Below are 10,525 nucleotides of genomic sequence, written 5' to 3' on the forward strand. Positions count from 1 at the left end.
AACAGGTGTAGACAACAGGTGTAGACAACAGGTGTATACAACAGGTGTAGACAACAGGTGTAGACAACAGGTGTAGACAACAGGTGTAGACAACAGGTGTATACAACAGGTTGTAGACAACAGGTGTATACAACAGGTGTAGACAACAGGTGTATACAACAGGTGTAGACAACAGGTGTAGACAACAGGTGTAGACAACAGGTGTAGACAACAGGTGTATACAACAGGTGTAGACAACAGGTGTATACAACAGGTGTAGACAACAGGTGTAGACAACAGGTGTAGACAACAGGTGTAGGTACAACAGGTGTAGACAACAGGTGTAGGACAAACAGGTGTAGACAACAGGTGTAGACAACAGGTGTATACAAACAGGTGTAGACAACAGGTGTAGACAACAGGTGTAGACAACAGGTGTAGACAACAGGTGTAGACAACAGGTGTAGACAACAGGTGTAGACAACAGTGTATACAACAGGTGTAGACAAAGGTGTAGACAACAGGTGTAGACAAACAGGTGTAGACAACAGGTGTAGGACAACAGGTGTATACAACAGGTAGTACAACAGGTGATACAACAGGTGTAGAAACAGGTGTAGACAACAGGTGTAGACAACAGGTTGTAGACAACAGGTGTAGACAACAGGTGTAGACAACAGGTGTATACAACAGGTGTAGACAACAGGTGTATACAACAGGTGTAGACAACAGGTGTATACAACAGGTGTAGACAACAGGTGTAGACAACAGGTGTAGACAACAGGTGTAGACAACAGGTGTATACAACAGGTGTAGACAACAGGTTGTATACAAACAGGTGTAGACAACAGGTGTAGACAACCGTGTAGTACAAAGGTGTAGGACAACAGGTTTGGTAGACAACGGTGTATACAACAGGTGTAAGGACAACAGGTGTATACAACAGGTGTAGACAACAGGTGTATACAACAGGTGTAGACAACAGGTGTAGACAAACAGGTGTAGACAAACAGGTGTAGACACAGGTGTAGACAACAGGTGTAGACAACAGGTGTAGACAAACAGGTGTACAACAGGTGTAGACAACAGGTGTAGACAAACAGGTTGTAGACAACAGGTGTAGACAACAGGTGTATACAACAGGTGTATACAACAGGTGTATACAACAGGTGTAGACAACAGGTGTAGACAACAGGTGTAGACAACAGGTGTAGACAACAGGGTATACAACAGGTGTAGACAACAGGTGTAGACAACAGGTGTAGACAACAGGTGCAGACAACAGGTGTAGACAACAGGTGTAGACAACAGGTGTAGACAACAGGTGTATACAACAGGTGTAGACAACAGGTGTAGACAACAGGTGTAGACAACAGGTGTAGACAACAGGTGTAGACAACAGGTGTAGACAACAGGTGTAGACAACAGGTGTAGACAACAGGTGTAGACAACAGGTGTAGACAACAGGTGTAGACAACAGAGTTAACAACTAAGAACAATTAGCTAAATATAAAAGGAAATCGTAACACAGTAAAATAACAATAGCAACAAACAAGGAGTACCAGGATGCAGGGTACCAGGATGCAGGGTACCAGGATGCAGGGTACCAGGATGCAGGGTACCAGGATGCAGGGTACCAGGATGCAGGGTACCAGGATGCAGGGCAACAAACAAGGAGTACCAGGATGCAGGGTACCAGGATGCAGGGTACCAGGATGCAGGGTACCAGGATGCAGGGCAACAAACAAGGAGTACCAGGATGCAGGGTACCAGGATGCAGGGTACCAGGATGCAGGGTACCAGGATGCAGGGTACCAGGATGCAGGGCAACAAACAAGGAGTACCAGGATGCAGGGTACCAGGATGCAGGGCAACAAACAAGGAGTACCAGGATGCAGGGTACCAGGATGCAGGGCAACAAACAAGGAGTACCAGGATGCAGGGTACCAGGATGCAGGGTACCAGGATGCAGGGTACCAGGTGCAGGGTACCAGGATGCAGGGTACCAGGATGCAGGGTACCAGAATGCAGGGTACCAGGATGCAGGGTACCAGGATGCAGGGCAACAAACAAAGAGTACCAGGATGCAGGGTACCAGGATGCAGGGCAACAAACAAGGAGTACCAGGATGCAGGGTACCAGGATGCAGGGTACCAGGATGCAGGGTACCAGGATGCAGGGTACCAGGATGCAGGGCAACAAACAAGGAGTACCAGGATGCAGGGTACCAGGATGCAGGGTACCAGGATGCAGGGCAACAAACAAGGAGTACCAGGATGCAGGGTACCAGGATGCAGGGCAACAAACAAGGAGTACCAGGATGCAGGGTACCAGGATGCAGGGTACCAGGATGCAGGGTACCAGGATGCAGGGTACCAGGATGCAGGGCAACAAACAAGGAGTACCAGGATGCAGGGTACCAGGATGCAGGGGCAACAAACAAGGAGTACCAGGATGCAGGGTACCAGGATGCAGGGTACCAGGATGCAGGGTACCAGGATGCAGGGTACCAGGATGCAGGGCAACAAACAAGGAGTACCAGGATGCAGGGGTACCAGGATGCAGGGTACCAGGATGCAGGGCAACAAACAAGGAGTACCAGGATGCAGGGGGGTACCAGGATGCAGGGCAACAAACAAGGAGTACCAGGATGCAGGGTACCAGGATGCAGGGTACCAGGATGCAGGGTACCAGGATGCAGGGTACCAGGATGCAGGGCAACACTCCTTCCGTGGCCTCCAACTGCTCTTAAACGCTAGTAAAACCAAATGCATGCTTTTCAACCGGTCGCTGCCTGCACCTGCATGCCCGACTAGCATCACCACCCTGGATGGTTCCGACCTAGAATATGTGGACGTCTATAAGTACCTAGGTGTCTGGCTAGACTGCAAACTCTCCTTCCAGACTCATATCAAACATCTCCAATCGAAAATCAAATCAAGAGTCGGCTTTCTATTCCGCAACAAAGCCTCCTTCACTCAAGCCGCCAAGCTTACCCTAGTAAAACTGACTATCCTACCGATCCTCGACTTCGGCGATGTCATCTACAAAATGGCTTCCAACACTCTACTCAGCAAACTGGATGCAGTCTATCACAGTGCCATCCGTTTTGTCACTAAAGCACCTTATACTACCCACCACTGCGACTTGTATGCTCTAGTCGGCTGGCCCTCGCTACATATTCGTCGCCAGACCCACTGGCTCCAGGTCATCTACAAGTCTATGCTAGGTAAAGCTCCGCCTTATCTCAGCTCACTGGTCACGATGGCAACACCCATCCGTAGCACGCGCTCCAGCAGGTGTATCTCACTGATCATCCCTAAAGCCAACACCTCATTTGGCCGCCTTTCGTTCCAGTACTCTGCTGCCTGTGACTGGAACGAATTGCAAAAATCGCTGAAGTTGGAGACTTTCATCTCCCTCACCAACTTCAAACATCAGCTATCTGAGCAGCTAACCGATCGCTGCAGCTGTACATAGTCTATTGGTAAATAGCCCACCCTTTTCACCTACCTCATCCCCGTACTGTTTTTATTTATTTACTTTTCTGCTCTTCTGCACACCAATATCTCTACCTGTACATGACCATCTGATCTTTTATCACTCCAGTGTTAATCTGCAAAATTGTAATTATTTGCCTACCTCCTCATGCCTTTTGCACACATTGTATATAGACCCCCCCTTCGTTTTCTACTGTGTTATTGACTTGTTAATTGTTTACTCCATGTGTAACTCTTTGTTGTATGCTCACACTGCTATGCTTTATCTTGGCCAGGTCGCAGTTGCAAATGAGAACTTGTTCTCAACTAGCCTACCTGGTTAAATAAAGGTGAAATAAAAAAAATAAAAAAACAAGGAGTACCAGGATGCAGGGTACCAGGATGCAGGGCAACAAACAAGGAGTACCAGGATGCAGGGTACCAGGATGCAGGGTACCAGGATGCAGGGTACCAGGATGCAGGGCAACAAACAAGGAGTACCAGGATGCAGGGTACCAGGATGCAGGGCAACAAACAAGGAGTACCAGGATGCAGGGTACCAGGATGCAGGGTACCAGGATGCAGGGCAACAAACAAGGAGTACCAGGATGCAGGGTACCAGGATGCAGGGTACCAGGATGCAGGGTACCAGGATGCAGGGCAACAAACAAGGAGTACCAGGATGCAGGGTACCAGGATGCAGGGCAACAAACAAGGAGTACCAGGATGCAGGGTACCAGGATGCAGGGTACCAGGATGCAGGGCAACAAACAAGGAGTACCAGGATGCAGGGTACCAGGATGCAGGGTACCAGGTGCAGGGTACCAGGATGCAGGGTACCAGGATGCAGGGCAACAAACAAGGAGTACCAGGATGCAGGGTACCAGGATGCAGGGCAACAAACAAGGAGTACCAGGATGCAGGGTACCAGGATGCAGGGTACCAGGATGCAGGGTACCAGGATGCAGGGTACCAGGATGCAGGGTACCAGGATGCAGGGTACCAGGATGCAGGGTACCAGGTGCAGGGTACCAGGATGCAGGGTACCAGGATGCAGGGTACCAGGATGCAGGGTACCAGGATGCAGGGCAACAAACAAGGAGTACCAGGATGCAGGGTACCAGGATGCAGGGTACCAGGATGCAGGGTACCAGGATGCAGAGTACCAGGATGCAGGGTACCAGGATGCAGGGTACCAGGATGCAGGGTACCAGGTGCAGGGTACCAGGATGCAGGGTACCAGGATGCAGGGCAACAAATAAGGAGTACCAGGATGCAGGGTACCAGGATGCAGGGCAACAAACAAGGAGTACCAGGATGCAGGGTACCAGGATGCAGGGCAACAAACAAGGAGTACCAGGATGCAGGGTACCAGGATGCAGGGCAACAAACAAGGAGTACCAGGTGCAGGGTACCAGGATGCAGGGCAACAAACAAGGAGTACCAGGATGCAGGGCAACAAACAAGGAGTACCAGGTGCAGGGTACCAGGATGCAGGGTACCAGGTGCACTGCAACAAACAAGGAGTACCAGGTGCAGGGTACCAGGTGCACGGCAACAAACAAGGAGTACCAGGTGCAGGGTACCAGGATGCAGGGCAACAAACAAGGAGTACCAGGTGCAGGGTACCAGGTGCACGGCAACAAACAAGGAGTACCAGGTGCAGGGTACCAGGTGCACGGCAACAAACAAGGAGTACCAGGTGCAGGGTACCAGGATGCAGGGTACCAGGATGCAGGGTACCAGGATGCAGGGTACCAGGATGCAGGGTACCAGGATGCAGGGTACCAGGTGCAGGGTACCAGGATGCAGGGTACCAGGTGCAGGGTACCAGGATGCAGGGTACCAGGTGCACGGCAACAAACAAGGAGTACCAGGTGCAGGGTACCAGGTGCACGGCAACAAACAAGGAGTACCAGGTGCAGGGTACCAGGTGCACGGCAACAAACAAGGAGTACCAGGTGCAGGGTACCAGGTGCACGGCAACAAACAAGGAGTACCAGGTGCAGGGTACCAGGTGCACGGCAACAAACAAGGAGTACCAGGTGCAGGGTACCAGGTGCACTGCAACAAACAAGGAGTACCAGGTGCAGGGTACCAGGTGCACAGCAACAAACAAGGAGTACCAGGTGCAGGGTACCAGGTGCACGGCAACAAACAAGGAGTACCAGGTGCACAGCACTACCTGCTACCCACCAGGCTACCTGCTACCCAACAGGCTACCTGCTACCCACCAGGCTACCTGCTACCCAACAGGCTACCTGCTACCCAACAGGCTACCTGCTACCCACCAGGATACCCGCTACCCACCAGGCTACCTGCTACCCACCAGGCTACCTGCTACCCACCAGGCTACCTGCTACACATACAGTCTAGTTATAGTTAGATCAACCAATACATCATCATGACTAGTCTAGTTATAGTTAGATCAACCAATACATCATCATGACTAGTCTAGTTATAGTTAGATCAACCAATACATCATCATGACTAGTCTAGTTATAGTTAAATCAACCAATACATCATCATGACTAGCCTAGTTATAGTTAGATTGTGGACTATAGGAAAAGGAGGACCGAGCACGCCCCCGTTCTCATCAACAGGGCTGTAGTGGAGCAGGCTGAGAGCTTCAAGTTCCTTGGTGTCCACATCTCCAACAAACTAACATTGTCCAAAACACAACAAGACAGTCGTGAAGAGGGCACAACAAAACCCATTCCCCCTCAGGAGACTGAAAAGATTTGGCATGGGTCCTCAGATCCTCAAAAGGCTCTACAGCTGCACCATCGAGAGCATGACTGGTTGCATCACTGCTTGCTTGGTATGGCAACTGCTAGGTCTCTGACCGCAAGGCACTACAGAGGGTATTGCGTAAGGTTCAGCACATCACTGGGGCCAAGCTTCCTGCCATCCAGGACCTCTATACCAGGCGGTGTCAGAGGAAGGCCCTAAAAATGGTCAAAGACTCCAGTCACCCAAGTTATAGACTGTTCTCTCTGCTACCTCACAGCAAGCGGTACCGGAGCACCATGTCTAGAACCAAAAAGCTTCTTAACAGCTTCTACCCCCAAGCAATAATACTCCTGAACAGCTAATCAAATGGCTACCCAGACTATTTGCATTGTCCCCCCCCCCCCCACACTTATTTTTCTTAAAACTGCATTGTTAGTTAAGGGCTTGTAAGTAAGCATTTCACTGTAAGGTGTTGTATTAGGAACATGTGACTAATTCAATTTGATTTGATTTGAATTACCACAAATGTTCAAGGAGAGAGGAAACACATTTCTGATACATTGCTACCCTCTGCTGGCCATCTAGTGCAACTACACAACACAGGTTCTGGAGCTTGGTTGGTTGCTTCCAGCGAGTTGTGTTTTCTAATTTCACAAGCTAGATAGGTTGTACTCGGTGTGATGTCTGTAATCACTTGATTCTGAGAAACACAGAAATTGTATTAATTAAAACGTTTGTAATCAGTGGAGAATCGTATGAAAACATCACCCAAAGATTTTGGAGTATACTTTTACTGGCTTCGCATCATCGTCTTCCTCTTGGAGTGAGCTCTTATTTTATCTTCTGTGATGTCATGGTTACTGTGCGATCAGTCATGGTCTGCCTAATTATTTTCTACTAAGAAAATGCAATAAAATATATATATGTATAAAAATCCTACTGGGACAAATTCTCTGACATTGAAACTCAGGAATCCGATCTGTACATTTCCCAGCAAGACTTTCTCAAACCTCAGCATCGCTGAATGGCTTTCGCTTCTTCGACCCTCTTTCCTATTGGTCAACCCTTTTGGCCTCAATCACTCTGTCTCCCTTCACATGTTCTTTAATATCATCTGTGGACATAGATAATGGTAAACTAGTGATGACTCTCTCCTCTACCTGGTATAAGAACCAGAGACATGACTGTTAATGTGTTGACTCTCTCCTCTACCAAGCACACACACACACACACACACACACACACACACACACACACACACACACACACACACACACACACACACACACACACACACACACACACACACACACACACACTACCTAGTATAAGAACCAGGGACATGGCTGTTAACACACCTCCTGTAACTAACCTCACCATTCAATAGACTCCCTGTAACTAACCTCATCATTCAATAGACCTCCTGTAACTAACCTCATCATTTAATAGACCTCCTGTAACTAACCTCTCCATTCAATAGACCCCCTGTAACCATTCAATAGGCCTCCTGTAACTAACCTCACATTCAATAGACCCCCTGTAACCATTCAACAGACCTCCTGTAACTAACCTCACCATTCAACAGACCTCCTGTAACTAACCTCACCATTCAACAGACCTCCTGTAACTAACCTCATCATTCAATAGACCTCCTGTAACTAACCTCATCATTCAATAGACCTCCTGTAACTAACCTCTCCATTCAATAGATCCCCTGTAACTAACCTCACCATTCAATAGACCTCCTGTAACTAACCTCACCATTCAATAGACCTCCTGTAACTAACCTCACCATTCAATAGACCTCCTGTAACTAACCTCATCATTCAATAGACCTCCTGTAACTAACCTCTCCATTCAATAGACCTTCTGTAACTAACCTCTCCATTCAATAGACCCCCTGTAACTAACCTCATCATTCAATATACCTCCTGTAACTAATCTCACCATTCAATAGACCTCCTGTAACTAACCTCACCATTTAATAGACCTCCTGTAACTAACCTCACCATTCAATAGACATCCTGTAACTAACCTCACCATTCAATAGATCCCCTGTAACTAACCTCAACATTCAATAGATCCCCTGTAACTAACCTCACCATTCAATAGACCTCCTGTAACTAACCTCATCATTCAATAGACCTCCTGTAACTAACCTCATCATTCAATAGACCTCCTGTAACTAACCTCTCCATTCAACAGACCTCCTGTAACTAACCTCATCATTCAATAGACCTCCTGTAACTAACCTCTCCATTCAATAGACATCCTGTAACTAACCTCTCTATTCAATAGACCTCCTGTAACTAACCTATCCATTCAATAGACCCCCTGTAACTAACCTCTCCATTCAATAGACCTCCTGTAACTAACCTCTCCATTCAATAGACCTCCTGTAACTAACCTCTCCATTCAACAGACCTCCTGTAACTAACCTCATCATTCAATATACCTCCTGTAACTAACCTCATCATTCAATAGACCTCCTGTAACTAACCTCATCATTCAATAGACCTCCTGTAACTAACCTCTTCATTCAATAGACCTCCTGTAACCATTCAATAGACCCCCTGTAACTAACCTCTCCATTCAATAGACCCCCTGTAACTAACCTCTCCATTCAATAGACCTCCTGTAACTAACCTCTCCATTCAACAGACCTCCTGTAACTAACCTCTCCATTCAATAGACCTCCTGTAACTAACCTCATCATTCAATAGACCTCCTGTAACTAAGCTCATCATTCAATAGACCTCCTGTAACTAACCTCTCCATTCAATAGACCTCCTGTAACCATTCAATAGACCCCCTGTAACTAACCTCTCCATTCAATAGACCCCCTGTAACTAACCTCTCCATTCAATAGACCTCCTGTAACTAACCTCTCCATTCAACAGACCTCCTGTAACTAACCTCTCCATTCAATAGACCTCCTGTAACTAACCTCATCATTCAATAGACCTCCTGTAACTAACCTCATCATTCAATAGACCTCTTGTAACTAACCTCACCATTTAATAGACCTCCTGTAACTAACCTCTCCATTCAATAGACCTCCTGTAACTAACCTCATCATTCAATAGACCTCCTGTAACTAACCTCACCATTTAATAGACCTCCTGTAACTAACCTCACCATTTAATAGACCTCCTGTAACTAACCTCTCCATTCAACAGACCTCCTGTAACTAACCTCTCCATTCAATAGACCTCCTGTAACTAACCTCATCATTCAATAGACCTCCTGTAACTAACCTCATCATTCAATAGACCTCCTGCAACTAACCTCATCATTCAATAGACCTCCTGTAACTAACCTCTCCATTCAATAGACCTCCTGTAACCATTCAATAGACCCCCTGTAACTAACCTCTCCATTCAATAGACCCCCTGTAACTAACCTCTCCATTCAATAGACCTCCTGTAACTAACCTCTCCATTCAATAGACCTCCTGTAACCATTCAATATACCCCCTGTAACTAACCTCTCCATTCAATAGACCTCCTGTAACTAACCTCTCCATTCAACAGACCTCCTGTAACTAAGCTCTCCATTACCCCACTCCATACTTACGGACCTTTTCCCCCTGAGACTCCAGTGTTATATGTTATATTTTGGGGACCTGTGTTTGACATCAGCGGGGTGACACTAACGACTTAGGAGGAGGGAACAAACTAGAGATCATATATCAGTTGCTTGGTGACAAGATGTTAACCATGGAAGGTTTTTCGGTTAACCATTGTCCACAGTTCGCTGTGGTTATGTAAATGCCAGCAGAAACAGTACCAGTCAGACCTCGGCCACCAAGTCAGAGCAGTTCCACTGAGACCGTGGCCCATTGTGAGACACAGGTGCTGGTCTGTGAGTCAGGAACACACAAGTCAGAGCAGTTTCTGTTTAAAACACCAGGGTGTCTCAGTTGGAAAATGTCCCATTAGTGTATCAAGACCACCAATGTCCCATTTAGTGTATCAAGAACCCCAATGTCCCATTAGTGTATAAAGACCACCAATGTCCCATTTAGTGTATCAAGAACCCCAATGTCCCATTAGTGTATCAAGACCCCCAATGTCCCATTAGTATATCAGGACCCCCAATGTTCCATTTAGTGTATCAGGACCCCCAATGTCCCATTTAGGCCATTAAGGCCGATCCCAGACCAAGTTAATAGTAATACCGTTGCTATTTCTGATGTCATCATTTGAATGAGCATCCTTTGAACATGTTTTAGTCACTCGGTTGATAATCACAGACCGGGAGAGACATACAAATGACTAATGTCATCTTATTAAATACAGAAAGTGACTATTTTTAAACCTACCTCTTTGCAT

This window comes from Oncorhynchus kisutch, linkage group LG17, assembly GCF_002021735.2.
Source record: "Oncorhynchus kisutch isolate 150728-3 linkage group LG17, Okis_V2, whole genome shotgun sequence".
Lineage (NCBI taxonomy): Eukaryota > Metazoa > Chordata > Actinopteri > Salmoniformes > Salmonidae > Oncorhynchus > Oncorhynchus kisutch.